This window comes from Chiroxiphia lanceolata, chromosome 3 (assembly GCF_009829145.1).
Source record: "Chiroxiphia lanceolata isolate bChiLan1 chromosome 3, bChiLan1.pri, whole genome shotgun sequence".
Taxonomy (NCBI): Eukaryota; Metazoa; Chordata; class Aves; order Passeriformes; family Pipridae; genus Chiroxiphia; species Chiroxiphia lanceolata.
In genome coordinates, this window is record NC_045639.1 from 69,410,946 (window position 1) to 69,438,790 (window position 27,845).

General features: G+C 39.3%; 1 long non-coding RNA gene across 1 annotated transcript in view; it reads right to left on the minus strand.

The window, feature by feature from the left end:
* LOC116783888 overlaps positions 1-27,845 on the minus strand; it is a 33,754-nt gene that overhangs the window by 1,870 nt on the left and 4,039 nt on the right. Inside the window, exons 2-3 of the long non-coding RNA XR_004355881.1 lie at positions 3,053-3,170; positions 477-948 (exon numbers count right to left, since the gene is read on the minus strand). This is a non-coding gene — a long non-coding RNA (uncharacterized LOC116783888). The remainder of the gene's footprint in view (positions 1-476; positions 949-3,052; positions 3,171-27,845) is intronic.

The following is a 27,845-nucleotide window of genomic DNA, read 5'->3' on the forward strand; positions in this document are numbered from 1 at the left end:
CTGACAAAGCACAATAAAACTGTGTTAGGTGGTGGTACTTCTTGGCATCTACTTGCATGCAAGGAAGGGAGGTCTGTTTTTCATGTGATAAATTGAAAAACTAAGCTTCCAATTAAGAAAATAACTTTTTAGTATACAGTGAGAAGCCTAAAGTCATGACAGAAATCCATCTCAAATGGTCAACAAAATGAAGACAAAAGGAGTGGGATGCGCATACCTGACCATAACCATTTAGAGTTACCTGGAGTACCCTGAGCATGGAGCTCAGCCTCTAGGTTGAGCAAATCTTCTGAAAGGCTGTGGCACATCTGCCAACTCAATATGGCTGACTGGTATTTTAAGGTATCTGAAACATTTTAACACTGTGAACTAGTCTGTCTGAAATGGCTTCTGCACCCATTAGCCAGTTTCTGCCACATTTAACAGGGAGAGCTCAAAGATACTAAGTGCCTACGAGGTTTCATGGTAATAATTACCTGAGCAAAGAGCAAGCCCCAAGCCCACATGCTTTGAAGGGAGAGGCAGCAGAGGTTCGGGCCTGCAGAGGTCTTCCCAGGGGAGGGCAGCTGGCCATCCAGCACTCACAGCAGGCACAGCTGGCCACCCTGCCCCAGGACAGGGCTGGCAGGGTGCTGGGAGGTTTTCTCAGGTGCACAGCCTGGGCAAGGCTGGAGAAATGTGTAGGGAATGAGGCTGTATAAGTTTTGCTGCTTGCAAAGCAGCATATTAGGGAGCCCAGTTAAGCATTCAAAATGATTAGCGAGGCTGGGTAGTAAATTCCTTTCATCATTTTGGCTGTCATCCGAAAATATGTGCTCTAGATTTACCACAGATTTGCTTGGTTTGGGCCAGGGAATTTCATTAAGTAACTCCTGCACCACGTGATACACAAGGTTACATTAAATGGTCCAGTGATTATTTCTATTCTTCTGTTTCAACGATCCTTTTCTGAAAAACAATGTAAGCAGAGTGAGGAAGAAAAACTATGCTTTGGTGTTAAGAAGTACAAAGAGCCCAATCTATTTAACTGCTGGGGCTTTTTTTTTTTTTTTTTTAAATCAAATAACAATTCCTGGGATTCATTGATCTTTACATTAGTTAGAGCATCCTACAAGGACAGAAACCATGATGGGGAGAGTGTGAGTAATGAGCTACCAGCCTAGTGAATCATTTCCCCTAAAGCTTTGTATTTGTAGAGAGACAGATGGTTGGGAGCTGTGAAGAGGGAGGGGGGAGGAGAAAAGCTGGTTTTTGCAAACAGCGAAAGTATAAAGGACAGAGAGAAAAAAAGAGAAATAATCAGCAGGTAAGGGAGAAGAATAGACTGAGAATACATTGGCTGTTTCAAAACTAACATGTTAATGTTACAGTGGATTAGGGAAAATAGAAGAAGGAAATAGCAGAAAACAAGAGCTTTGTGGCTGAGAGGGGAAAAATTTACCAAGAGCAGCCCTAAACATGTATTTGTAGATTAACTCTTGAGTCAGTTATTAACTTTATGTGCAAATAATGGAGAAGTAGCTGAAAGTATGCAAGATTCTGTCGTGCAGGTTGGCAGTGCTGCTGCCCAGCTGGAGCTGCCAAGCCGCAGGTACCCACAGAGGCAAAAGGCATGGCTTGGACAGCGACAGTAGCGCCAGAGATTTCTCTCACAGAACCTGAACATTTGTAAAGTGCATGTGGGAGAGAAAATCCACTGTCCCTAATGTGGAAAATAAGAAGCAAAGCAAGAGAGTTACGTACTTAACACAGGGATGAGTGCAGCATTAAGATAGAGATAAGATGATTGAGAGACAGCCTGCTTTATGGCCTTGCCAAAACTCAGATGATATTAATGCATGTAAAGAATTCTTTATGCACATCACCTGTGTAACACAAAATATGGTTGTAAAATTTTATCCCACAGTTAAGTTAGATCAGCCTCTCCAGCAAAGGAAGTGTAAAGTGGTTCTAGTACAAAGTTAATTCAATAAAGCCTTGTACACAAGACAAGAAATGCTGCCCTAAGAGCCCATTTTCTCCTGGTAGGCTCTTAACTGCCATAATTTGATGCCATTTAAGAAAATAAATCAGCAGATTTCCCTGCAGTCTCTCTGAGACCAGCAGCAAGGCAGATAACAAAGCTGGCTCCATAGAGCAGCCTCATCAAAGGGCGCTTTGCTGAACTCCTTTCCCTCATCTCCAGCCACTGAACCAGGCTGCAGGTACTGGAGACCTGGGCATATTACAAACAGCATCAGTTCAGGCAGCAAACTTGGGCAGTGTGGTCAGGGAAGCTCCCCAGTGAGATGTACTGATGGAGAAAAAGGAGTAATTACCACACATTAGCAGGCTTCTGGGTTGTCAGATTGGAGGCACTGGTAAAGCTGAGGGAGGCCTCTGGTCTTACAAGGGAAGGGGAGAAGGGAGGGGAGAATTGGGAGCTATGCGGCCTTGCAGTGCAAAAGGTCTACTGTGGTAATGAAGTACACGTCTTGGAGAGTTTCCTCACCCTCAGCACACAGAACAGGTACACGTTATCTTCCAAAGCAAACATCTCTCCTCTTACACTTTGGCTTTAATTTAACAGGTTCCTCCATGCCTACACCTGCAGCAGTCTGCTATTGTTTAACCCATTTCTGGGAAACAGATCCTGCTGGAAGGTCATAGCTTTTGCCAGCCTCCTCCTCCATCATCCTTTATCATGATGCTGCTGCAGGGAAGCACTGCCAAAACACTGGTTTGCAGTATCGATGGGCTGGCACTGCTCCTTCTCCCTGATCCCCAACGTAGGTCTTCTGAAGTTCAAGGGTGGCACACAGCATATCAGTATCATTAGAAATGCCCATTGTGTCATATCTCCTTGAGCTGTGCCAATAGCCACTCACATGGGTCCCTGCAACCAGCACGAACCACACTGGCACATGAATATCTCACAAAAGCCACTTTCAAAACCCTCTATGAGAGACTAGGCCTTCATACACACACCTCTACCACCCTGCCTACTGCTATTACAACTAATGGAGGAAGAAGAATACCTATATTTGTATTTATATTACAAGTTATAACTCACAGCAAGAGGTGTTCTCTGGTCTGCAGGAGAAGGACATCTGGAGGAAGCAGAGGCATCTATTGCTATGGCAGACAGGTGATGGTTGCTGCTGTCCATGAAGGCAAAGCCAAACTGGGCCCTGTGGAGGAACATCAGAGTGACTGGGAGAGATTCAAAGCCTGGAGAGACTTATATAGAGCCTGAAGAAGCTAACAATCCATGGACTTTCATGTTATTCCCCAGTTTTATACCATGTTTAATGTACCTCCACATATATTTCTGTGTTAATCCCCTTGGTTTGTATTGTTCAGGGCTTGTCTGGACTTGCCCTCACGTTTTCCCACCAAAAGTTGTTTACCACCTTGTCCTCCCCTGTTTTCCCGCTCATCCCCCACTGACTGGCCGATGAGTGCAGCAGTGCGGAGTGAGCTCCTACTGGTCCCCTTTCCCTGGATACTCCCAAGTTCCTCCTACCTTTCTCTCATTCCCCAATCCCATATTCCCCTGAGATGTCAATCCCATGTTCCGCCCTGGTTATCAGACCTCCCCTCATCCAACCCTATATAAGTCCTTGTTTCCCTCAATAAATGGGCCATTGCACCCTGACCTTCTACTGTGTCAGAACCTCTGTGCAGTGTCGCATCCCTATTCCCTTCCCCCTTGGGCTGTGGCAGGGCCCTGACACACCAACCCGTGGAAGAAGGGAGCAGAGTAGCAGCCACTCCAATCCATGTCCAAATGAAGCCAAGTATAAGCTGGAATTGCTTAGCCCCACTCCAGACTTTGTCAGCTCCGAGCCCAGCCTCAGCCTGATCATGGAGCCATGAAGAAGCCACCAGCTGTGTGTCCCTCTCTGTGGCCAAGATCACTTGTAAACAAACAAAAAAACGTCTAAAGCTGTTTCCCAGCCTGACCAGATATGCCAGGTAGGCTACATTTCAAGAACTTGCTGATGTAGATGGGACCAGAGAAATATAAATGCGAGTACTCCCCATCATGGCTCTGAGCACTGCACGCCACTGCACAGATCCATCCAAACTGGAAAAAATGCCACCAAAAGCAAAGGCGGGAGTTTTTAAAACATTTTTTCTTCATTGAAAGGTATCAAGGACTTCTTCAGAGGGTGAGAGGGCAAACACGTGCTTGCCCACCTAACCCTTGGGTAAGGGGAGCTTCGCAGCAACCTCTGCAGCCACCAAGTCTATGGAGCTAATGGACAGATCCAGAGAATCTCAGGTGATACATGGATGAAACCAGTGGATGTAAATCCCTGCAAGGCTGACTGTTGAGGAAGAGGCATCTGCCAGGGTGTAGGCAACTTCCCCATACCTAGTTGCTGGTTGGGCAGGTGAAGTCCTCTCTGTTTGATTCGTACCAGCCTTCTAAGAATGGGGAAATATATGCTGTGGGAAAGCTCCAGAGCACCACAAAAGTGTGGGTTTTCTGGGGCTGCAGAAAAAGGTACTGTAATGGCAGACACTAGACGAAAAACCAACTACTAAAATAAATAAAATTGATTAAAAAAAAATCATGACCAGCACCACCTGCAGTGAGCTCATTCCGGCTGAATTTCATTCTTTGGATTTTCCACTTTTTTTTCTAAAGAAGTATATTCTGGAAATACTATCTTGGAGGTTTTATTCAAAGCTACCTTCCTTTACTTAGGCTGACAGTCCTTACAACATGTCTGTTCTGTTTTTCATTAGCTACACCCAGTGAAAGTCTGGTAAATGTGATGCTTTGTGACTGGCATGTTAGGCACTGCAAGTGTCAGCCTCAGGACTTCCAGCAAGGAGCAGGTGCTGCAGTCCACTCTTAAAAACCCTGCAGTCTTCAAAAGAAGAAATTCAGTGAGAAAGACTTCTAAACAGATAACATTACTGGGGATTGAGTGGAATGGCCCAGGAGCGGTGAGTGCATTAAAGAATCTTTCATCTTTAAGCTAGGAGAGAGAATTTAGCCCAGCTAGGCACTGGCCAAACCCAGTCTGGTTAGTATCTGGTAGTATCCATTCTCAGTGGGTGTTGTGTGCACCCCACACATGTGCAAATGCACGCAGCCAGATGCACCTGCCAGAGTCTTTCTCCCAGATCTTCCCTCCTACCAGGCTGTACAGAGACACTGAGATCCAGCCTCAGCATGATACAGGCACTAATGGTTCCTGAATGCCAAACAAACAGCACGCAGTGGACAACTGACCATTTCTCTTTACAGCAGACTAAAAATATCCCTACTAGCAATGATTCCAGATGCTCAGTACTGGCCTTCCCCATGCACAGAGCCATGGAACATTTGGAAAACAGAAGTTTTATTCTCCACCTTACTACTGCATTGCTACAGACAGCAGAAATTTCCCCACTCACTCTGCTCCAGTCTCCTTACCTAAGAAGCTGAGACACAGCAAAGTGGCTGCTTTAGGTAAGGTTGTTGAAGACTTACTGATTAAAGAACTACATACATACAAAAAAATATTTATTTTTATGGGTCCATTCTTCTCCCAGCCTTACAAGATATAGTTTTTTCTTGAAGCACCAGCTGTGTAGAGGCTGAAACAGCAAAAAGCCAGCAGTAAGACTGTCCCAAAAGAAAGATGAAGGGGGGCTCTTTAAATAGGCACAATAGCAACTCAGAAGACAGAGTATAATAAAGAAGTGAGAAAAGAAGAAGGGAATCATACTGTAATAAAATTGACTAAAGTAGCAAAACTAGTAAGCTAGCGTAGATTCATCTCTTTTGGTGTCATGCTTTATTTTAAAAGAGGTAAAATAATTTAGCATTTACTATTTTTAAAATGAAGAGCGAAAAGATAGAAAAACAGTATTTTCCTCCAGGCTAATTTTTAACTTACTAGTTGGAAACCAACCTTCTAAAGCATCACAGTCCCTCCTGAGGACACAGCCATACTAATGACAATTTGATATATCAGTATATCAGCAGTCAAGAGACCGACAGCTGTATCAAGACAAGACAGACAGGTACACAGTACATGGAAAACAAAGAGGTTTCCTCTAACACAGTGAATGAAAACGGCACATCTCAAATCCTCACATCTGTTGATTGATGTAGTCAAGACTCTTTGTTCACTCCAGGCTGGAGTTAATTACTCCCAGGAGAAATTAACAGGTTGAATTTTAAAGCTCTGGGCTGCACGGACATCAGCAGTGGAGAGACAGGTTTCACTGTTCCCTCAAAGCAGTGCCCAAACAATGGTGTCAATTTTGTGACTTGCTTTACTGGAGCTATACTAGAGAAAATGCATCATCCCCATCAAACAAGCATAGGGTTTTTCTGTTGCCCATATTTCTCAGTTCTGAACACTTCCCTGGTTTTGATGTTTTACAGAGTAGCTTGTTTTGAACTGCCCAATGCTCTTTGCCCTAAGGGCAATTTTCAATAAAAAAAAAAATGTTAATCTGGAGGCCCACATCAGACTCAGCCTGTGCAACCCTACACAAAATCAATATTGGGTCTGTGTACTGCCTGTACTGCCTTCACATTTTGTGAAGAGTTTGGGAGGTAAAAGAAGAGGTGTAGCTGAGCAGCACTACCATATGGAGACAATGGTAGGGTGGTGCTTTGGAAAATTATCCAGGGCATTTCTACATTAAGACTGGCCCAAAGCCTACATCTGTGGTGATATCCAAACTTGTCTTCAGCAGGCAGCAAGAAGACAAGCCTTTATGAGACACTACCTGTGAAACAGCATTGGTGAAAAAATACAGTGAGTGCCAAAAAATCTGGTGTCACATTGCATGTGACAGAGCTCAGTAAAATTAACGCCCCACCCTACCTGCTCCCGACAGCTAGAACATTTCTTAGGTACATAACAGGGAAACACACTTTATCCTACCAAACGTACAGTGTAAAAACACAGGTTGCAAACAGCATGTCTGCAAGCTCTGAGCTTGTCAGACAAGTCTCAGTGTCTCAAAACCTTAGTGCAAGCTGGATTTAGCAGGCTTTCAAGGCATTTTGCATCAGCTCCGTTATCAGCTCTGACTATCATGCAGTGCTATCACCCCACCAAAAACATGCTTTCAGTTATGATTTCTCTTTTTTCTCACATGCTTCCACTAGGAGACCTGTAATCAAAAGAAGAAAATATTTTTTCACGTGTTGTCTGTGTTTTACAACATTAGAAACAGCTATGTAGATAGCTGCCTCATGCCTAATGCTGAATACCAGAAGGCTGTTCTTATGAAGAGCTTACAGTCTGACTCTATCTGCGATTTGAGTGGCTAACTAAAATCCTTTGCAAATTATCTGTCACTTCTTTGTAAGACCTGCTTCCTTTCTTTATGTCTGAATTCGGACTGGGGATAATGAACTTCCTGTATCATAGACCGGCATACAAGGAAACTCATTGTACACTCACCAAGGAAGAGTATATCAGTAAGTAGCTTATAAGGCAGCTCTGAAGGGTCTTGTAAAAATGACTTATTCTCCAAGTTTCAGTGGTTTGATTAAGTGGATCATGTGATAAACACTTATAATGAACGTCTTCAGATGCTGCCAGGGAAAGCCCAGCAGATAAAATGCTGAATCCCATGGCACTGCTCTATGCATAACAAACTGATTACAAAGACAGAAAAATCATGCAATTCACTGGATTGTTCTCCCACTCAGGACAGCACAACAGTGTTATACAATTTTCTCTCTGCTGCCCCAAATTAAAGTCTCGTTGCTACTCAATCCAGTTCAAACTAGTCCTATTTTTCTCCTACAATTGACCAGGCAGATTACAGCTAAATGTAACTACATGTAAGCAAGCCTAGTCAAGCTTCTGAGTGATTTCTTTCTTATTAAAGAAAACAAAATAACACAAACAAACATGCCCGTGTTGGAACTAGATGATCTTTAAGGTTCCTTCCAACCCCGACCATTCTATGATCCTATATGAAAAGAAAAACCCAACTAAACAAGCACTGAGCATAAACTCACAAGTAACACATGCTAATTTGGTTTATTTAAAAATGGCAGGAAATGTCCAAGTGCATCCCTTGCAGTTTTCACCACCCCAATACCTGTAGGACCAATGACCAGGATAATATATTGGCATCTGCTCTGTTCTCCCCTCACCCCCAGTTAGCAGCTTGTTGTTCCTCCTCCTTGGCAGCACAGCCTCTCCTCTCCCACCCCACCTCTACTAAGTTGTTTCTGCCTAATAAGCTACAGTGTCTCCACAAAAGGCATCCTGGCTCTGGCATGAAGCATGGGATGTACGTACCTGTCCCTGCCTTGTCACTCAGCATAAATTACAATAATAAATTACATAAATTACATAAATCCCTGACTCAGGTGTCAGCTGCAGCATGTGTGACAGATGGGGTGCCTTTAAGAAAGTCTTCTTCAGGTCCTGTGATTGAGATGAAGCAAAGACCCCAACAGCCTCTTTTCCTTGACTAGCAATACTCACGTGCTCCCCCAACCATGGGCAACAGTTGTTTGCACCAGGATGTGCACACTGGTCTCATCCAATACCCAATTAAAATATTTGTCAGGACTGTGCTACAGAGAAGAGGATTTGGAGCTCTGCTGGGTCTTTGAGGTGTCAGGGTGGAGGAGGCAACTGTTTCAGCTGGGCATGGTGCTGCTGTCAGGGAGCTTGTGGAGAGATATGCGAGTGCTAGGCTCTGAGTAAGGTAATTGGTTTTACTTGGGACCCTTAATTCAATAAAGGGGTGGTGAGGGCATGAACAATCCCATTCCTTTAAGCTACTTATTGGCTGGTTGTCCCCAAGTTCAGATCCCAGATTTTACAAGAGTGGTAGCAGAGATGGCAGAAGCTGCAAAGCCAGCCCACAGTAATAATGCCTGTCCTCAGGCTACCTCACTCCATATCATCCCACTGAGTAATCAGCTCTTTAGTGTCACTGGGTGAATGGCCTTAAAAGGAATTGCTTTGAGAGTTCAGGTGTCAGTAAAAACAAGAGGGTAAAGGGTGGTTAACAGCATGTCACCTCAGCAGTTCTGTCCTGCATGTCACCAGTAGGTCTGACAGCTGTCAATGACGCACAGTGGACCAAACTGGCACTGCTAATTCCTCCACCACACTTACGGCCCTCGCATTTCCCTCCTGCTCAGCAGCCAGTATGCACAAGGCAAGAGTGCCCAGCCTGGCACAGAAGAAGTGCAATCACTTGTGCACCATCACTAGAAAGGCTGCTTTGGCACAGCACTGCGGAGAATGATCTTGGTTGTGGCTGGCATCAAACTGTGCTCCTCACTCCACCTGCTTCTCATGCAGAAGAGCAGCCCCACATCACCCCTCCATTGTACTGAGCAGAGTGTTAAACCACTGACTACCAACTATTAAACACTTGGATATGCACAGGCATGGAGATGACCTTGAAGTGAGAGGCTGCAGTTTGCACTGACACTAGAGCTGGCCTAGAGGCAAGCCTAGGAGCATCCTTGAAGTACAATATCAACATTTTAACAGGCTACATGAGTTGACAGCCTCATCACACCTACTATAGATGTTGTAAAGAGACCTAGGGAGGAACGTTTTCCAGATGTAGAACACATTCGTGAATACCAAACTGACTTGTCAGATGAATTAGAACATCAGAGAGGTGGCAGGATGCTTTGCTCCCTGGCTTGACCCATCAGAATTCTTATCCATCAGTTCTGTTTTGAGGAATGCTCCAGCAATTATGGCATCTCACAGAAGTTCTAGAGGATGGTAAAAACTGTTTGTGTTTTTTTTCAAACAGCCAACCTGTAAACACAACTGCAGTTTAAAATATACATCAAAACCTTTGTATATCAGCTTTCCCATACCATTACTAGCCATTAAGTCTCCCCAGGTCATGTTATTTTCCAATTAATGGGATTGCACAGGTGTAATTGAAGGGATAATATACCTATCAGCTCTCATCAATTGTGATGGCACATGAGAAAGAGGGTCTTATCTTGACTTACTTTACAGCCAAAGAGAATTCATGCATCTAACATGGAGTGGTAAAGGTATCTTTAGAGCATGCTTTGTATGCAATCAGTAAGAATCAATAACAGTAACAATACTGCTATTAGACTCTGTCATCAGAGAACAGTGGAATTTTAAATATGTAAACCAAGCAAAAATTTGCAATTTCAGTTGTTTCCAATTGATAAAGGAGTCTTCCTCCTACGTGACAAAACAGATACAGGTATTTGTGGTTTAAACTACGGATGCTAATCTAGCCACAATCTTGTCTGAAATTGTGAATCAATTTGGAGTACCATTCAGTAGCTGCTTTTTTACTGGTCTCATACTTGTATGTATCAAATGCTGTCCATAGATTTCCTGTGTAGGCCTGTCCCCAGGGACTGAAAACCTGGTGTACACAACTCATAAATAAAGTTAGTGAGACATGAGCAAGAAAAAGCATAGCATACTTCTGGGAATCACTCCAGGAAAATAAATATGCAAGATGGCACATCACCCTACACAAAGCTGGCAAAGGTAAAATAACATTTGGGTTCGATCATTATGGAAAAGAAAATAATTCTGTGTTCATATGTACTCGCTGATTTTCCACTGAGACAAAAGGGTAAAGGTAAGACCGGAGTTTGACTTACAAGAAAACAAACCTGCTGGTAATAGTTGTGCCATACTTAACTAAATTGGGGGACCCAGTCTGATTTTGATCCCTGGCTTTCAGAAGGCCTGTGAATTCTCTAGAAATGATGACCATTTCCTATCTGCGTGGTTCACGACTCGTCCTATGGCATGTGCTTGCTTGTAAATTCTACAAACCTTTCCCTCAACAGTTACCATGCATGACTTTATGCAATAGTATTAAAACATGGTAAAGAACAAAAGCGGAACCATTGTCTTGCTTTCCTATAATAGGTTTGGATGAACATGCCCTCCTGTTTCCATCTGTGCTTCACTCTTCTTTTTTTTTTCTTGAGAGTAGGATATTACATTTACTGGCATTGACTTTTCCCTCAGAGTTTATTATTTTGTTCCACTTCTGCTCGTCTCTCATTTTCCCAGTCTTTTTTTTTTTTTTTGGTATAGTCTCCTGAATCCTTATTTTCCTATCAAGCTTCACACTATCTAATCCCCAGTTTAGTTTACTGTTGTTATTTATGAGATATTGAAAAGTTTAAGTCACTGTATATAAGGTACGACAATAATATGATTGCACAGAAATGCTCATTATTTAAGGGATGAATTGGCAAAAGACACATCCTGCAACTATGCAGATTGCAGGCAGATGTCTACCTGTGTTTTGTTTGGCTGTGATTCGGAAATGTACAGAATTCTTCAAGAGCAAATGTTCATGCGCTCTTGCCAATTTTTATTTCCTTGTGGATTGCTCTGTACTTTTGCTTTTAGGGATGATGGCTTACCATTGTCTTATAACTGTTTGCCTGGTAATATTTGTTGGTAATTTTGATTGTGTTCTTAAATATTACTCATGACAGTAGAATTGCATACTCACTGTGTGGATATAGCTTTAAAACAAGCTATTTCTTGGTGTCGCACTCCGTTATATGTTTTGAAATTTGGAGTTTTAGGACAATATCTAAAAAGTAGTAACACACTATTTCAAATGTGGTTTGTTCAGGTACTCACACACTCTGTGTGTGCATTTCAAAATTACTTTATCCTCTGTATGACTGAACATGCTTATGCTACCTGGTAATGTTACTTTCACTACAAAAAGAACCTGTAGGAAAGCTTTTCATTCCTCTCATTGAATGAAAAGTTACTTACAGTATGATACTAGGAGTTCGATGAGATATATGCCTATCTGGTGGATTTGCACATTTGTTTGTGGGACTGCAAGGCCTGATATAGCTATATAGCACATGTAAGCCTTGAGGCACCTTGAGATTTTAATCTGGGCAATAGCACACTCAGTGCACCTTATGTGTATGAGAATCCCAAGGGTGCAGAAGTGCAACGAAAAGAGAATGGAGGCTGTGTGGGATACGTGCACATCTAGCACTGATTGCTACTTATGGGTAAATCATTTTTTGTTTTCCTCCTAGCAGTTATCCACATGCAGTATATATCTGTATTTCCACTGCAGCATATGCAACAACAATCACTAGTTTCTTTCATGGCAGACTGAGATTCTTGAGAAGTTGCAGTTGGAACAACACTTTACGTTGTAACAACACTTTACATTGTAACTCATCAAGAGTTATTAATATATGTAACATCTGTTGAATTGGGAAGACAGAGCTTCAGGATGATGCTCTGTAGATGTCTAAGATAAATAATTTTCTTGCTGAAATTGTCAGCACAGATGCTGCTCTGACAGAGTATGATCTAACGGTTTACCTGGAATTGCCATAACAATCTTAAAACAGACTTGCAGTCTGCAATATAATTAGGTTGGAAAAGTCAAGTGAATATCTTAAAATACTTCACTTTTTGTAGTTAACAGGGCAGCTGTTACATCTCAAGTGTGGAGAGATGACTGTTTCCAATAGCATGTGGTTTGATAACAGAATACAGAAAGATGAATTTTCTAGTTTAGATGGAGCTCCGTAACCACCATCAGCAGAAACTGAAGGATTCCATTAAGTGTTCTGTATCCATTCAGAGGGGAGAGATCAGCTGTACTTTTCCATCTCTCTTGTCACTAGAGCAATGGTCTTCAGAGGATTATCCTACCTGACAAAAGTCATCCAGGGCATAAGATTTCTGTCAAGGATAGGGACTTCTGGGAGCTGATGGGTCCAGACACAGGTTCCAATCTGAGGTGGGAGAACTAGCATATTTACCTGGGCTGGACACTTCAAGAACCTGGAAGAATCCAGTGAGGTGGGTGAAGTCAATGGATATAGACTGCTGCAGGTTCAACTTCTTTCAGCTTTTCAGGACTGACCACTGCTCCAAAGCTAGAAGATAGTTTAAAGTGTCACATAGCAATTCCTTAAATGTACTCAAGATACTTCATGGGTCTAGGAGGAAAATCTCATTTTCTTTGCCAATTAGATTTTCCTCAATGACGTCTTCTTACCATTCTGCAAGACTGAGTGAAAAGTGGCACTTCCTATTCTTAAAAGCCACCCAGAATGCTGGCTGAGAGGGAACCACTTTAAGTTCAGATGCCAAACCAATCCTTTGTTTGGTGGTTCCAAATGCTGGAAGTCCATCAGTTCTGCAGTCAGTCTGTTCAGGATATCTCGAAAACAGGACTCTTTTGGCAAGTAGTGATTAAAAAGGTTACTTTTGCTGAGTCTTACTTGATTTTGCCAAGTAATCTGGGAATTAAAAGGACTGACAGGAAAGAATAAAAGGAAACAGCTGTCCCTGGAACAAGGAAATAATTGTCTTATCAACTTGTGCTGTGAAGATGTCCATTCAGGACAACTCTACTTTGAGAAGATGCCTTCAACAGTTTTCGATTTCCTGTCTGTGTTTTGAAGAGGAGTATCTGCTGAAATCTTTTAAACAGATATTCTGCAGAACACAAAAAAAGAAGATTTTATGCAAATGCCATAATTTAATTTCTTCCTGGCACAGAGAGTAATGCCACATTCTCACACTATTGACATGAAGCCATATAAGAAGATTGCTAACAATCATGATGACTTTTCTGCTTTAGATATTTGTCCACTGGAAACTGCTTTAAGGGTCTGACTTAACTGTAAAGAGGCCACCCAAAAACTATCAGATGACAGCTTTCTGTCATGACTTGTGAGGTGTCTATATCCTATGAGTTACTAACCTATATCCTATGCGTTACTCATTTCCTACAAGAAATTCATTTATACTATCATATAACACAATAGCAACCAGCTATTCTGCACTGAAATACTTCCCTGCTTTCTAATGTTTCAGTCTAGCAAACACAATTCTTCTGAATTGACATAATTTTTAGAGTAAAATGAGAGGTAAGGTTCTGTGGTTTGGGGAAGTCAAAGGTAAATTCACTGCCTGAATCAAACGCAAATTTCCTTGTGCAAATTGATGGGTTTCTGTAGCTCACTGTCTCCAAAAGGAAAAATTAAAAAAAAATAGAGGAATGAGTTGATTTGTATTTGTGAAATATTCAGATTTTCTTCCCACTTGACTGGTAAGAAACTGAGTGATGCACTTGAGGTTTGTTTTTGAATCCTCACTATTTGAAAGCGCCACCTCTGGAAGCAAATGAGACCACCACAGTTGTGTCTACACTGCAAGGGAATCAAAAGTCCTTTGGACCAGAAGTAAGCATGGTATAATCCTCCTCTCCAAGCCTTATCCATTCCAGATACATTATGGCAGCAAGGACCACCCTCAGACTGCTTGTGACCATTAAGATGCTACTGTATTAACCCACCAAACTCACTCAGGTACCCAATGTGCTCTAAGGAAATGGAAATATGCCCATATCTGAGGTCAATCCTATATCCTCACAGTACAAAATGTGGTTAAGTGTGATTTTCAGAAAGGTTTCAGGTCTGTTTTCATTGGAGCACAGATCAAGGTCTTAAGTGATTATGCAAATGCAGTAATTATGTAAATCTATAAGACTTATGACAATTGGAATTAAGGCTGAGAATGTAAATGTAGACCTTGCTATCTTGCATTTTGTGAGAGAATTTTTATTTTTCTGAACAATGTAACATATGAAAACCTCAATTCCAACACAGATCTGTACTAACAAATGAGGTTGAGGGGTAGTAGGATAAAGGTTAAGCGTAATTTGTTATTTACAGTTTTCAAAATCATATATAAATCCCTGTGTTCTGAGTGCTAAATTCTTGGGCCCCATACATATGTTGTTTGCTTTACTAGACTACATGTGAATGAAAAGAACAGCTGTGACCTCCCCTTCTACTTCGAAAGGGCTCCAACAAAAAACAAACACCCTCTTTAAGAAAAAAATCTTAATTGAATTCATTCATTCTGCACGTGTAAGGATCACAAAAGTATTCCATGTTTTTATTACATTCAGAATTAATAGTGAAGGGACAGCTAAGGTAGAATTTCATACCTGTTTATATTTAGTTTTGGAGTTATCCCTTAATATTTCAGTTATACTGCATAGTTCACCACCACTGTTTTCTAATCTAGAACTAGACTCATTGTAAACTGATATGGCATTCATGTAAGACTGTAGCTGGGCTGAACCTTTGAGCTCAAGTAATGCCACTTCCTCTTTGTGCAACCTTCAGTTACCTAAAATATGCTATTAAAAGGATTTTTGTCTTTCCATATATAATTTTAACAACTCTTTGTTGGATTGGGTGTCATTTTGTAAGTGTAATCATTAAGCTGATAGAAGTATTTAATAAATTTATTTTTAATAAATTCACTAAAATTACTGCACCTGCACTGCAGGCTTATGTTGTTTTTATTACACCAAATTATTTCTTTCAAATAGCTAACGGTACACAAAAACTAGTGTGTTAAACTAATGCAAAACCCTACACAGTCTTATAGAGACTTAGCTTACGTCAAAAAATTAGACAATTAATCAGTGTAAGTTCTGAATGTGACCAAAACCTAATGATACACGTATTTCACCATAAAGCACTCACAGCAATTATCAACCAACTTCCCTTCTCTATGCTTCTTGGACTGCACACACTCCATCTTTTTTCCATCAGAAAATATAGATCTTCAAATACAAGCATAAATAATGAGAATATAACAACAAAACAAGAAAAAGGCCTCTGAACTCAGCTGGAGAATGAGGCTGTTGCCTCCCCAGCAACAAGATGGTGTTGATCAGCTTGCCTTTCTGTGAGGCAGCTGCTCACAGCTTCTGCTAAGCTTTGCACTCAGTATGGGACATGGAAGAGAGGAGATAGCGGCGCTGGGATAGGAGTCTGGAAACAGGGAATATTGTAGTTCGTATTACGGTGTGGAAGGAGCTGAGGAAGGAAAATGCAACCAAGCCAACTGATTTGTGACTCACTGACACTGTGTATTTTATTTGCCTTGTTATTGGCCTGTGCACATTTGATGATCTCTGTCTTTCTGTCTTCTTCCACGTACTCCCACTGCTATGAAAGATTTCCCATGCATTCAATGACCCAGATGTTTCTCCTCCACCTACTGTCTTCCAATTTGACTGAGCAACTCCTGTGATTAACAGGCAAGAGATACACAAACAGTGTGCATTTTCAGTAACAAATTCTGCAGCTCACTGAAAACCAAATTTTCATTAAAATATTTTTAAACATTTAGTTAGTAGATGACTGATTTGGTGTCTACTATTTTTTAAAATTTTTGTATGTAATCATATTTAGAGAAATTGAAATTCTATGATGAATTATCAAAGTCCAGTACAGAATCTCTGCCTTTTTATACTAAGTAACAGAAAGACTGCTCATGTGTATCACTGCCTGGGGAGATACAGGAACAGGCAAAGAAAGCAAGTGCAATATAGCTGTAGCTGGCTGTGCTCATGTAATCCAAATATTTAATAGCCAAATGTTACTAACAATAAAAAAGCAATAGCAATCTAGTCTGTATCAAAGGATATATTTGAACTCCCTGGGAAAGTTTTGGTTTAAGCTTATGAGGTATATGTTAGTCGAAAAGAAATACACAAAAAAAGGTAAATATGTTCTGAACTATTTTACCAACAAAGAGGAGGGGAGGGTGCAGGAATGACCTACACAGTTCTGTACTTTGTTCTTGAAACAAGCAGAGTAACTTCCTTCAAAGCACATGCTGTGAACTGCACAGTCTGTGAGAAGAGCCCAGGTCTGCCCAGATACTCAGATCAGTTCATCCTGCCCAACTGGAGTCACATCATGTCAGTGGACACATCAGCTTAACGCACAAAGCAGTGATAAGAATGTATTCATCCAGCTGAGAGAAAAGTGTAGAATATCTCTCTGTGTCATTTTCTTCCATGTTCTTCAAACACAGTTACATAAACCCAAGCCACATTTCCCTCTTACTGTGTGGCAAATATAATCCTCTCTCTAATAAAATAATAATAAAAAAAATCTACATCTGAAAAAACATGTTAAATAATTTGCAGGCATGATTAATAGTTCTGCTGACAAGTAAAAATCTAGTTAGAGCAGCTAGAGTATGATGGATTTTTAGGAGCAGGGTAAAGTTTGTTTGATTCTCTGTAACTGAGTGTCCTCAGCTGAACCTACCAGTCCTTTGCTGTGTGAGGATTATAACTCACGCTGCAGTTGGATCAGCCTCCGTTTCTATTTTTAGTGCAGATCTTGCTCCTTATTTAGTCCTGATTGCATAGCCAGAACTGCATTCTCAGCAGCTCAGTGAAAAGCCTGCCTATTCCATTTTATAACTTTTCCAGACAAAGAGATGGGATGCCGGTAGCTTTCCAAACAGTCTTACTTTAGGAGCTTGCAACATGATACAGTCCAAAAACCCAAGGGCCGCATGAATCCCTGCTGAAACACTATAGACTTTCCTGTAGTTTTACACAGCAAGAATTTGGCTGCTTCTAAGTTAACTGAGATATTTAAAAAAAAAAAAACCAAAACAAAACACACCAAAAAAAAAAAAAGAAAACCCATCAAACAACCAAAACCAAACGCCCAAATCCCCAAAAAACCTTCTTCACCCTAAATGCTAAAAAGATTTTTATTGAAACAGTAATATACATCTGGATCAAATTCTCCAGAAAACATTTTATCCTCCTCAGATTCATAATTTATAAATCCAATTCATGGAGGCAACTACTAGCCAAAAAAGAATTAAACAAGCAAAAATGGAAAATGTTGGTTTAAAAGAATCTCTTAGCAGGGATGACCACACAGAAGTAATTTTCTGCCACTCAATTAAAACCATAAGAACATTCTTGGTTTTGAACAAAGTTTTCCCAGTACAGCAAGGAGTTTCTGTAATTCTGTCGCAATCAGCTACAATGCTTCACCTTCACTTCTAGGATTTGTTTCTGGAATATCTCCTCAATCAAAGATACTTAGTAAGTTATATTTCCATGTTTTGCAAGTAAGTGCATGACTAAAACCCAAGATTAAGATTATCAAGGCCATTGTGAGGCTGTAACCATACAAAATATAAAAAATCTACACTGATAATACATGTAAAATACATTTTTAACTACGTTACTGAAATACAATGCCAGTAATGGATCTTGTTTCCACGTGTGAGGATACTTTGCATCTTACCATACAGTGAAATTACACATATGTACAAACACGTCTTTTATTCCTAACTCAAGATAGTTATATTCTTGCATGCACAGACCTCTTCTTAGATGTAATCCTAAATCCTTGCTGTCCCAACCTGCCACAAATTGCTAAGGAATTGTTATGCTGGTCAGGCAGTGGTCACTGAATTCTCCCGTCTTTATTGTACATGTAAGGATATCCAGCACTCACCCTGTACTGGGGTCAACTGCCCCGTACTCAGGCTGTTGACTAGTCCTTTCATGCCACACTGGGAACACAAAGGCAGATTTAAAGAAAATTAACTGGAGGGGTAAAGAATGAAAATCAGTGAAGAGAAGGATGGACTAATATATTCTCATTGTAAATTCAGTAATTTAATTAGCCCCCAGTCAAACACTGGACAAATAACAAAGCCAATACAAAACAGAAGGGCCATAAAAATTATGTATTCAGCAGGTCTGCAATTTGCATATTCTGTGTTCCCCAAATATCCTACTGATTCTGTGAAAATGGAGAATATTTCAAATACATGAAGTCAAGTTCTGTATCTTGATTTAAATGACAGGCTTGAGAGAGAGAAGTTGAATGCCACGAGAAGTGCTAAAGATCACTATCTGGAAGGCAGGAGGTTAGAAACTGAAAGAACTGGAAGTCATTAACTGAAAACAAAAGACCCAAGTATTTGAAAGCCTGTTCATCCTAGCAGTTCTCAGAAACATTGCACTCTTGTGCCCGAAGGGGAGACTACTGAAATTTGGGTATTTGAAATATGGACTGTATTGGCTGTGCTTCTCAGTGTGACACATAAAATTGAAACACATTTAGAAAAATGTAATACAAAAATACTGGAACCAAAGTGTCGATGTGTAAATCGAGGCAATGAAATTGTGACGTGTGTACCTACAAATTAGGAACAAAAATTTACACATGACCATTGTGACAGAAAGGTATTTAAGAACAGAGCTTTATTCTCAAAAAGCCACCCAGATCTATTTTTTTTTTGATTACACTGAAAGAGACTGAACTGCACATGAAATCATTCAGAAAATGCCTAAAAATGTAACAAAGCCAGAGACTAAGATAACTTCCTTTGAGCCCTTTTCAAGAAGGGGTTTTTGAGCTGACACATGGAAGAGGAGCCCAAGAAGCTGATATTGAACTGCAAGGGTCCAAGACATAGTATGGAAGTCTGTATACCTTTATGAGCATATACCATACTCCAGGAGACTTGGAAAAGTCTTCCACGGGGAGATTCTAGTATGGAATCATGACAAGATTTTCTCTAGCAAGCCTCTGGCATGAATTTTCTTATGAAACACCATAGCACAGTGCAAAAAGTATCAAATTACCGACAACTATTCTGGACATAATTTTTAATAAAAAAAGTGACTGCTGAATCCATTTGGAAGAAAAGCTGTTCTAAATGTATATAGCTTTGTTTGTAATTCAACACTATAAAGAGTATCCGAACAAATTATTAGTATTTCATGTCTGATGTAATAAGTGTTTCTGTATTTTCAGTTAAGAGTGACCAATTCTGTGTTTTGAATTAGGAAATCTGCATAACATTAAAATAAATTACTCAAGTGCCATTTGAAATCAAAATGAAGTAGGTCACTTTGAAGTCAGCTTTGATGGGCAGTTTTGTTGTTGGTGTTGGGTTTTTTTTCAAATGAGAGCATGGGTCTGTTCCCTCAGCACCACTTAATCACTGGTAACTTTCACGAAGAGCAAACAAAAGGCCTCTTTTATTTATCCATTATGTTCCTAAGAGGTGAGAACAGCTTGATGCAAATGAAAATCATTAAAGCATTCTGCACTACCATTAACTGTCTGAATATCTGTCTATGCAAATGCAGCACATTACCCAGTGAAACTGCAGCCTCACGACCTTCCGCATTGAAAATCTATGCCTTATGACTCTCTTAAAAGTTAAAATGCTCTCTCTGACGTGCCTTTCTATAAGTGCCAGGTTTGGACAGGCATGATAATGGAGTGCAAGCCATTACACAGAAACATATTCAGTTTCAGATACCCCTTCACCTCTTCACCCTGACTGGGCAAGGGGTAACATCAGATATATCTGATTTGCAACAATGCTACAGGACGAATAATAAGCTAAAATGTGATTGCTCAGATATAATCCTGCATGCAATTACACCCATAACTTCACTCAAATGAGTAGTTCCATTTAAGACACAATGAACATATAATAATGCAAAACTGTAAGTGGTTTGTAGGATTAGAGGCCTAATTAGATATAAAACCTACTGACCTAATTCTTTAGAACTTTGTCCTTCATGTAGCCATTTATGCCCCATATGAACAGTGCACAGAACACGACTATTCTCACTACGTATCATGGCACCTGATTGAAAAAGATGGGTGAATGTATGAACTAGAGAGTTTACTCCCTCAACAGCAGTATCTGGCAACAGAAATGTACCACAACTCCTGCCTTCTTAAGAGCTTGAACCAGAGACATATTTATGACAGCCCAGACAGCAGGTTATGGAAGGACATTTAGTGCTGTTCAGTCTGTCTCTCTCCTTGGCAAAATTTAGGTCAGGCACAATTTTGCACCTGCTGCCTAAGAGCCTTTCTAGAACTAAGTCTTGGCAGGGGTTAAGGACATCTCCCCCTCCTTTGGGACACGTACTTTTGTTGCATACTTTCATGTAGCTGCAGAGTAGTTAGGAGACTGCATTATTAAACAGTAGCTGGATTCAGTAAATCAGATTCTAGGTTTTCCTTTGCTTGAAGGACACCAAACCAGCCTCTCCTGTCTCACAGACCTGGTACATTCCTAGGAGAGTGCCCCCATCAGCAGGTGGTTGCATGTAAAGCATCTCTTACCTTCAGTTCAGAATTCTGCCAAGCAGTGCTGAGGATTGGAAAACTTAGAGGCCAAAAAGAGTAAGGAACCTTTAACTTCCTAGGCCTTATACAGCTTGCATACATGGTACAGAGTGCAGGACTAAGAACTCTTAAGCAGGGGCCCTTACTACTCATTTATTTGAAAGTTATGAAAAGTAAGTAATGTGTTTCAAGGCCAGGCTGGACGTGGCTGTGAGCAAGTTGATCTAGAGGAAGGTGTCCCTGTCCATGGCAGGGGGCTTCAAACTAGATGATGTTATAGGTCCCTTCCAAACCATTCTGTGGTTCTATTTGAAGCACTGAGAAAAGAAAGAAATCAGTGGAATTGAATACCCCTAAAGTCTTGTTTTGAATTTGGCAAATTGGCACATTTTAAAAACCTCATCTGAGACACCGCTGCTCTGCCTATACCATTTAGTAAAATGGTACCAAGGAACAAACCCAAACACCAGGCTGCTCATCACCCTGGCCATTAAGCTGCCAGTGTGTTGTGGGGCAGCTTAGGACCAAAACAACAACTGCCACCTGAAGCAGCACTCCCATGCTGCTCAGGGACAGCATTTGGAAGCAGGGGGACGCAGTGGTCTCTATAGCCCTTTTTTATTTCTCAGTAGAAATGCAATATATGGTAGGGAAGATCACAAAGGAACCAAGGAGGAAATTACGAATTCTACCGTCGTTCGTATCAAATAACTTGGAATTTTTAAACCTTTGAAGTAGCAGTGTTATCATTTTATAAATTATTAAATTAAAATAAGCTTAAAAAGTTTTGGGTTTCTTAGGGACATAGAAATAAATTATGCTAACAACAATACAATATTTACTGAAAAGTTGTGTCTCTAACATGCTCATTCATCTCCTTTTCTGTCAGAACATGAGAAATAAAATACATGTTTCCAGGTAATGCACTTCATTCCTTTGGCAACTACTTCTTTATCTGAGTGAAATTTACTTCTAAACAGAACTATTTAATTTAAAAAATGCTAATACTTTCAAAGTGTGATAAAAGATAAGAGCTACTCAGAATAAGCTTGAAAAACATGGATGCTGTTGATTTCCTTTGTTTTAAAAAAGTAATTTCTGAACTACTCCAGGCAAAAAGCAATTCTGTGCCAGTCAGAAAAAGAAGAAATTAGGGAACTGACTAGTAATCTTGTGCTGGAACAAGAGAGAGAAACTCAGATTACTGGTACTGAAAGCTTGATTACAAAACAGGTTGCAGCTAAAACATATATTTTTTTCTCCAGTAGCAACTAAGAAAAGGGGGAGATTCTTCATAAGAAATCCAATTTCCTCTTCAAACGAATATGTATCAGAAAACCTTGCAATGCTTTTAAAAGCTTACTCATTACAGCACAAAAATGCAGTCTCATTTTTAATGTGTACCTAAAGATTGACTCAGAATAGCCACCATAACTGCTATCTTTAGACAGTGATCAAGGAAAAAATCAGGGGGTGCAGAAAAGGTATTTAATGAAAGACACACCCACTTTTCTCAAAGCACAAGAGATTGTGGCACTGACAATTCTTGTTTCAAATGCCCAGTCCTAACACTTCATTTCAGAATGCTACAGTATTGCAGACAAGGTCACAACTACATTTGATTTACTGACTATCTTCTGTTTCCTTTTAAAGATAAAGAATGTGTTTAAAGCTGACTGTGAGAATGTGATCCCTTCTTGGAAGGTTCTCTTCCTTCTCTGAACAATGTGAAACTCTTTCAAAGTTATTTTTAGAGCATAATCATTTCTTATTTTTCCCTTTGCATTAGTACTTTCACATGACAATTACTTTTTTTTAAAAAAGCATCATCCTAATGCGAACACACCATTTAATTATTATAGTTTAAAAATTAAATAGGTCAAAAGCCTCAGTCTTGTCCTCAGAAAATAGCATAAAATACTGTCTCCACAAAATAGCTTAAAGAGTAGCACAGGAAAAGGAAGGTGGAGGTGCCATGAGTGAGGAGGCTGGAATATGGCATAGCACTTAATCGCAGATTTTGGGGACAGTGTTGTTTCATTTCACTAGCCAAGTCACCAAGTTTCTGCTTTTGAATGAAAACAAGCGTCACTGATTTTCTAAGTAAAGCAGATGCAAGATTACTGAAGACACAGGAGGAAACATACACCATATTATAACAGAATCCAGTCTCAACTGCACAGCTTCCAGAGAGAACATATCCAATTTCTGTACTTGACCAGGTGTCCATAAGCAGCACAGAGCATTTTCCTCCCAAAAATCTGGAAACAGAATCACGGTACCTTACCTTTCAATCTTCCCTAACTTCAGTTAACACATCACATTAGATTAGCAGATCTACTCTATGAATTTGTTTTCTTCCCAAGTTTGCATCTCCAGTGGTAGCTATCTCATGCTTTGAGACATAAAATGATCAATATATTGGTATGAAAATTAATTTTGTTTGCAAGACTCCAAAATTGTTGAGGTAGATCTGTGTGCTGATGGGGTCCACATTTTCAGTGTCATATTTTAGCAGATACTACAAGAATTGGTAGATTATAATAGTAATAACATAGTCTCAAAATAATAATAATAATAATAACAACAACAACAACATAATAACATCATCCCTTCAATCTGAGCACTGGGAAAAAAAGAACATTATCAGAAAGTGCTCAATAAGTGAACATTTTTGAAACCAGGTTTCAGTAGCCATAAAATTAGTTGTTTAAACATCTAGATAAGAGCACTACCCCTGAAATTACATTGAACCTAATTTCAGTCCAAGCAAGCATGAAAATGTGAGCCTTAAAGGACAACAAAATACTAGACAATACTTAGCTTACAATAAAACGAACACCATCACTTTCCCCAAAAGTCAAAAAAACCCTACACAATCCAAAGGAAACTTTTAGATATTATATAACTCAATTTTTGGAAAGCATATGGTTCTCTCACGAAACCTCAAAAATCACTCCAAATGTACGGGATAGATTACAATGCAGAACAGGAGGTCCAACGACACAAGGACTGGGTAAAAATTCTGAAGCTTAAGAAAAACAGTGAATAATGCAGGGCTCAGGATGAAACTGTGAAAACTGACAGAAAATAAAAGAATCCCAGGATAGAGGACAAGTAGCAATCTATCTATTCATGTGGTGCCACAGGAACTGTTGTGAGGCCTTGTTTTATTTGACAGCTTCATTAATTCCCGAGAGGCTTCAATGTGGACATCTTTGAGAGCACTGAGATTCCTCACAGTAAATTAGTGAGGCTAAAATGCAGTCAGAAAACAGTAAAATCAAACTGACTACAAGAGAAAGCAAGCTACTGCAATAGAAAAGTCTGAGAAATATTCTGGAACAGATTCTGGAATATATTCAGTAGGACAGAAATACCCCCAAGGCATCATATTTGTAAAGGATCTAAGGATAACAAGCAAGCAGAAACTACAAATAGATTTGTAACAGAGTACCAACAAAGAGACTAATTTAGATTCCACTTGCATATGTAAGCACTGTATCCTGGAGCAGGAAGGTAACAGTTTCTCTTCCTTCAAGCTTCTTGGTGGACCAAACATTAATACTCCCAAGTAATTAATTCTGTCCTGCGAATGGAGGTAATATGGATGCCTGGACATAAAACATAAATTCTTCATACACACTCCTTACAACCAGGTCTGGAATTCACCAATGAGTTGTAGGCATATCACAAGAAATATCTGTGCAAATTGGATGGAATTCACATAAAAATAACAGAAATTCTTTGGGAGTTGGAAAGAATAAAAAGGAAATGCTACAAACCTAAACAAGTGTTAACTTACTTGCTTAAGTTAAGCAAATACGAAGTTCAAAATTTTTTTTTTTTAAGTCAGGTTGATCTGGAAAATTATTTCAAAGGAACAAACATCAAGAAGGAAAAATAATTATCTGAGGTGATAAAAGGTTTTATATATATATACATATATATATATACACATATATATATATATACACACACATAACTAGGAACCTAATTTAGACAATAGAGAAAGCCTATAATGAGTTCTAAACTAGAGGTAATTGTCCTAATAGAAAAAAATATAGCAGGTATCTGAAACTGCAGTATAATGTATACATTCATATATGACAGGGACCAATACCAACAGAGATGGACAAAATATTTAATGGAGTTCTGCCATCTCTAAGCTAATCTTAAAACATTTTAAGTTTACTCTTATAGCAACACTCCTCTTTCCTTTTGGATAACAGATGGCTGTTTGTGATCTACATATTGCACTGAGGCTTCTTTCACTTTGTCTGATGCATGAATGAGGAATGCCTCCCATAAGTCGGACTACATGGCAGAAAAAAATATAGCATCTAAAATTAAATGGCTTTCACTACTTACCATCCAGCCCCATTTCCATGATTCATTCACAGAAACACATTTCCCTTTTTAAAACAACAAAAATTCAAATAGTAACCACATACTCATGTATATTTTGCTACACAAGTTTTAGAAGACTGATAGGGCTTTTGGTAGTTATAGTACTTGAAAATTTTCCATTATGACATCTTTCTAATTACTTATTATTTGAACCATTCGGACCAACTCTCTTCGCACCAGACATATTTCCCATTGGAGAGTTTCAACTAAATGCTTTGGCTATTTATCAGAACTAGAATATGAAAAATTATGTTTTACTTGCCTGTTGAAAAACAATTCTTAAAACCATGTACCTGAGCTGCACTGTATGGAGTAGACATTTCAGAGTTTGGTAGGGACTGGCAGCTTTCTTGTTAAAATAAACCAATTACTTTAATTTTTTTAAAAAAGCTATTCAAATGCTCAGTCTCTTTTCCTTGTATATTCCACTACTTGCCAGTAACACTGTTGAACATACCAATCCCACAAACAGTATTAATGTTGAAATGTTATATGTCATTACACACTGTTTCTTCTGTTAAGTCCATACCCAACTTCTATAGTCATTAGTCTGAAGCACTAGACAGCAGGTTTTTAAATTATGCTGATTCAGCAATGGCACTCAAAAAAACTACTTTAGCACTACTCAATTATCGAAGACTTAATTCATCCTCATCAAATTTCATCTACAGAATTCTCATTGTCATACATACAATCCCTAATCATCACTCATTATTATATTGTTAACTGTTCCCTAACAATGTGTGTGTTCTTACACTAAACTGAATTCCTTATATAAATATTTTACTCTTGATAGTAGGTCATTTTCCAAGCATGGAAGGGAACCTCAATCCCTTCTTGACATGTAGAATTCTGTCAGCAAAGAGTAGATCTGGAATCTCATCTTTACAATTAAGTGCTTACTGTCCATTTTCTTACATGTTACAAATTTTGCTTCTCAATTAGATATACTTTCTCAATTTTTTAAAAAAATGGCATAGTTCTACAATGTTATACATTTAATTATTTATTAATTTTTACATTTCAATTTATACAATTTTCTTGAATACTTATGCATTTTCCTGTATATACATTCAGTAACAAGTTTTTCTGATACAAGGTAACAGCAAGACCTGAAAATGTTGGGAAAAAAAAATCATTATTTAAAAAAAAAAAAAAATCAACAAAAAACCACCAAAAATTGAGTAACTTTCAATCAAAGCTTCTGTTTGAAATATAAGTTGCTAAATGCAAATACAACCCAGGAAACAAAAATGTTCAAAGGTGATTTGCATTTTCATATAAACATTATGTATGTGAATTTGTATACATAACTCATTTACAGATATGAACATACATGAGGCCACAATGCATGTTGTAAAAGGGCACTACAGTCAAGATTTTCTGAAACCGAAACCTGTGCAATATCTATGGTATACAATGTGGTTTGTACCATGACGATGAAAACTCATTTATCCTAATGGCTAAATTGTCTGCATCAATTAGAGGAACCCACTACTGAAATGTTCAGGGATCTACATGCAATCCTGCTAGAAGATTTGATAATCAGGTGCAGTCAGATGCGATTACCAGCAAACATCACAAAATCCTTTTCATAATCTCATCAATCTCCATATTAAAACTTGCTGAATGCTCTGCCCTGCTATTTTCACTGAGAGAATAAATTCATTCCTCTGTTGGCTAGAAACCTTTCATGGTAAGTTAATGTCCACTTTATATCTCATCATTCTACATCGACACTGTTCTTAAGCTTACATATTCTTTATTCTTCCTTAACTCCAAAGTTATGGATCTTGTATAAAATGCTGTTCTCCTTCAAGCTTAAGGTTATTAGCAACTTTTATTTATATGCTAACTAGCATTGCACTAAGGACATTAAATGAGCAGACTCTACCTGTAGCCAACTTCCAGTTTTATAGTCCTTCTTTCAACACAATCCACCATAATTTCCCATCAGCAATTTTCTTATGTTATGCATCCTCCTTCATTTCTCATAGGGTACTATACTGAATCATTTTATGAAGTAAAGATTAAATTTGATTGTGGTGGTGCTAGGATGACGGTTGGACTAGCTGATCTTGAAGGTCTCTTCCAACCTTGATGATTCAGTGATTCTGTGAAATTGACTTAATTTCCTTTGTCAATAAATTATTTTATTAAAAAAATTACACAGTTATCCGAACAAATCTAATGTTACTACACCAAAGATATATTTCTTTTTTTACTTCTATGCCTTTGCACACCCTATGTTACAATTTGTTTCATATGTCCCACAAAATGCACATAACACTTCCATGGGCTCTTCTTCAAAGACATTTGTTTCCTTCCAATCACATGCCCTGATAGGTTTATTAAGTCTCAGCCAAAAGACTGCTTTGATACTTCTTATATTTTCATAATTGAGAACTAGGTTAGTTTTGCCATCAAGTTTCTAGTGACAAGACACTTGGTGTAATGCTGTTGATTAAATGTGTGACCG